The following is a 4,816-nucleotide window of genomic DNA, read 5'->3' on the forward strand; positions in this document are numbered from 1 at the left end:
GTATTTTGGTCTATTTTTTTCCTCGCTGTACTTTATTGTGGCTATTTCTATTACTGAGCCTTAAGTTTACTGATCTTTTCTTCTACTGTGTCTAGTCTAGTCTTAATTCCATATAGTGTACTTTTCATTTCTGATATTGTGTTTTTCATCTCTAGAAGTTCCATGTGGGATGTTTTTATATCATCTATATAAAATATTTTTCTGGGCCGGCCAAGTGGCGCGTTGGTTAAGAGCTGGCTTGGGACGCCAGCGGGCCCTGGTTTGGATCCCACATATGAGGGCCAGTGACACTGCCCTCTACAGCTAAGATGCTGAACAACAGCTCAACCTGGGGCTAGGCTGCCCTGAGTCACCTGCAACGGTGTAGGCTGCAGCCCCTGCTGCAGTGGGTTGCCATGGGCTACCATGAGTAGCCAGAAGCCAGCATGAGTGGCCAGCAGCCGACATGAGCAGCCGTCCAAAAGCCTGCAGCTGATCTGCCTTGCCCGGGAAGAGCACAATGATGGTGCCAGCTTGGGCCAGTGAAGCAACATCCTCCACAATTAGACTAAAGAACAAAAGGATAGCAACTTGTCTGTTCCCCTTCCCCCAATTTCCCAGCACTGTTCCCATCCCCTAATTTCCCAATAAAAAAGTCTTTAAAATAAATAAATAAATAAAATAAAATATTTTCCTCCTCATCACTTCAAGTTCTGCTCTACCTTCTTGAAAATATGGGCCATATTTATAAGAGCTTTTTATACATCATTGTTAATTTCATTATCTATGTTATTTCTGCATCAGTCTATTGATTTATTTTTCTGACAGTTATCAGTCATATTTTTCAACTCAATTGCAGAAAATTCTTAATTTTAATTTTGATTTGTAATGGACATTGTGGATTTTATAGTATCAGTTGTTCTATTTGTTATATCCCTTAAATTGTATTGAATTTTGTTCTGGCATGTTACTGGTAACATGTAAGTTAATTATAATCAATTAAATCATTTTGTCTCTTCTTTAAACTTTATTATAGTGTGTCTGTAGTGCAAAAACTAAAAGGTCAAGTGCTACCTTGATATCTTTGAGCCTCATAAGGCCCAAAGGCCTAGTTGTGAAATTCCCTGCTCTCATCAGATAATGTCCTCCACCTATTGGGAAATCTTCCCATCTGATTAGTTCCCTTGTCAGGTGAACCAACTGCACTGCACTGGGTCCTTAACCTAACATATTTCCGCTCCTTGCCAGCCCACAATTTTTTTCAAACAAGCCAATTATAAATCCCTGTAAGAACAAAGGGACACATCTTGTTATTACAAAGCTTGTCTCCCACAGCCCCTGAGGGGTTACTTTGCTCCCCAGTGCAACCCTCATGTGGCCCTGCATGGCATATGGTGTCCACTCCCATGCTGTGAGTATATGTGGCCAATGCATGTCTGCCAATCTTTTCTGTTATTGTTGGGTGCCATGCGTTCAGCCATCTCATATTATTTAGAGTGGAAGACCCCTCCTTCACCAACACAGTGAATAAGAAGTCATCAGAACTGTGTCCAAAGCAGCCTTCAGTCTAGGGCTAATGTAATCCCACTAAGGTGATACTCTTTTGAGAATTCTGTCTGGTGAACTTTGTATTATAAGGTTTGTACACATGTGCTGGTAAGAAAAGGAACAATTGCCAACCCTGTGTGATTTCTAGAAATTATTCTTCCAATTTTCATGGTGATTCTTTCTATGATTCTCAGGTAGTATTCCTCTTACTTATGTGTAGGTTACTTCTCAGCTAAGACTCAACAGATCCATATATATATATATATATATATATATATATATATATAAATATATATATATATATATATAAAATCTCTAGAACTCTGTTTTGCTGTTTTTTCCTCTTCATTAATTTCACCAGCAAATTCTATCCCACTCTGCCTCCTCATAATCTGACTTACTTTCTCTTTAATGTAGCACGAACCAAGAGTCTGGGTTCCTGCATCTGTACTGCAGCATGAAAACTGTCTCTAAGCAATAAACTGGCAAAATCATATGACTCACATTGTATATTTTCTTTATTTCAGGGGTTAGAGTCTTGCACTGTTTGCTGTCCAATATCTAAAAACTTACTTCTCATTTGTCTCTTTTTCTGGTTGTTTAAAGAAATTGTGAGTAAAATCTGGTCCCCATTCATCTTCACTGAGAGAATTCTAATATGAAATTTTAAAGTGTGTTTTTAAACAAATTATTACGTTCTGATAAAATTTTTTAAATACTTTTTTCAAATATAAATAAAAGCTAATTTCCTTTTCAAAACTTCTGAGAATTTATAGATGTGTGAAGGACTTAGTTTTGAAAGATTTACTTTGAAACCCAGGGAATTGTTGCTTTTCACCACGATGTATTTGTTATTCCTTGGCAATGTTTCCTATTTTTCCTCAATTCTGTATTGCAGATCTCTTGTCATCGTATGTCTCCAGATTAAAATAAACTCCTTCTTTCTGATCTTTCTAGCTCCATTCTCAACTCCATTTCAGTTCTCCTGCCCATCAATGCCAACTAGTTGCTCTTTATCACAGTCTTCATCATAATATTATCTTGCTTAAAACTGAAAGATATTTTTAATGCTTATGTAATTAAATCAAGACTTTCAAAATTTGAACTACTTTATAAACTATACCACAAGACTAATATTGTTTATTAATAAAATTATATTCTGCCTAAATTTTAAAACGCTAACTTATTTCTACTAATGGTATGAATCACAGGCTCAATGGTATTAGGCTGGGATATGTTTAAACTCTTGCTTTTGTTTTGTTCTTTTTAAAAATTTGTCAGTAATTGAATACTGTTTTAGGGATAATTCTCCACATTTTTTATCTAACATTTATTAAACGTTCATTATTTGTCAAGTGCTATATTACATATGACAGATAGATAGATAGATAATATATAAAACAGGGTTATATATAATATAGGTCTTGAGTACTTTACATATGAAATAGTATTTAATTTTAATACAACCCTACAAAGTAGATTCTACACCTATCTTCATTTTATAGTTTAGGAAATAGACAATTAAAGAGGAACACAATGAGTTTATCACAGATCTGAGATGTATATATGATCTTTCTGTTTCCAGAATTGATCATCTTGACCACTATATATATAAATTAACAACTTTTCTGTAGATAGATAGATAGCCATACACATAGAAATAGAAAAGATGGAATTTTTATTTATTTATGGAATCTTGAATTAAGAAACTGTAGTTCAAGCAAAACAAAATTATAAATAGGAAAGGAATAATATATAGTGATAAAGAGTAAAAGCCACAATGAACATTTAATAGTCACATAACTTTATATACCATTGCATCTCTTACATATCACACCACTTTTTAAACAATTTGTTTAACTACCACTTGAATTAATACCATTTATTTAAGTACCATTAAAAATATAACAAAATAGTTAAAGAAAAATTTTTCACAAGCACAAAAGGAGTAAATAAATGTACCATGCCATTCTCAGTTCATGAACTGTCAATTAATTAAACAAAGAATTATAAGTATAGTGTATAACTGAATAATTTAATTAATAAGATTTATTAATAGCTACATATTGACTACATTCTACAGAAATTACATGCCTTTTCAAACATCCTTGTAACTGAAAACATTTTTTGATTGCATAACTTTATACAAACTAAACCTCAGTGAATTAAAAAAAGAAAAACAGATACAGAAGAACAAAGAACAATGATACAAATGGAAACTAAGAAAATTATATTTAAAACATATACTCCTTTAAAAATTCTTCATAGAGAAACCAAAGTCTTAAGTGTTTTTATAAATTAAGTACAAAATAATGACAAAGAAATCAGAGAGCCAATCCAAAAGATTAGAAAAAAATAGAAAATGAAAACTAAGAAAGATATAGGTGAAATGAATTAATAAAGCTAAAAGCTAGAATTTTTATCTAAAAAAAGGAAATTAATGGCAAAATTGGAAAGCAGGAGAGCTTGAGCAAACACGGTGAGACGGGCTGTTATAGATGGCTTCTGTCTGTGTATAAAGAAAATTCTGGTTGAAAGATTTTTTAAAAGGCTTAATATAACGCTTAGCTTGAATGACAGACAAGAAAACTCCAGGAGCAATAATAGAGAGGGAGGCTGAAGTGAAGTCCAGGCCCACGGAGAATTCAACCAGCTACATCAGGAGGGGCTCGGGCTGGGTTGTAAGGCAAATAGGGAGGTTGAAGTGTGACAAAGTGTTAACGTAATAAACAATTTTAACACGTATATCTCAGAAGCTGATAGCTAAAGCGCAGTTACTGAAGGTAATGTTAAAAAGCACTTTAAAAAGATATGAGAAGCCACATTAATAATTTAGAGAACAATTAGGGACTGTATGGTACATCCTTTTCAAGCTCAAATGAGATAGTCTCAAAAGTTGGTCAGTTTCTGGACCACTAAATATTCTCAACAAATGCCAAAAAAAAACACAGAAAAATCATAACCCATATACCATGTTCCATAATTACTCTGCTGCAAAATGAAAAACCAATAACGTATAGGCTAAAACATAAGTTAATTAAAATCATAGTAATAAATATCTGGACATTTAAAAGAACACAATTCAAATTTAAGTCATGAGCCAAACAAATCATAATGATCAGTGTTTATTATTAAATATTAAGTCATAAATTATAACTAAACTCCCACTTAGCAAAACTTGTGGAATACAATTAAAAGAGTTTTTAGAGGTAAATGTGTAGTCTTAAAATGCAAGTCAAATATATGGTGATGAAAAAGACTAGACTTTGGGTGGTGAGCACAATGCAAT

The sequence above is a fragment of the Hipposideros armiger genome, unplaced genomic scaffold (assembly GCF_001890085.2).
Source record: "Hipposideros armiger isolate ML-2016 unplaced genomic scaffold, ASM189008v1 scaffold_340, whole genome shotgun sequence".
NCBI classification, from domain to species: Eukaryota; Metazoa; Chordata; class Mammalia; order Chiroptera; family Hipposideridae; genus Hipposideros; species Hipposideros armiger.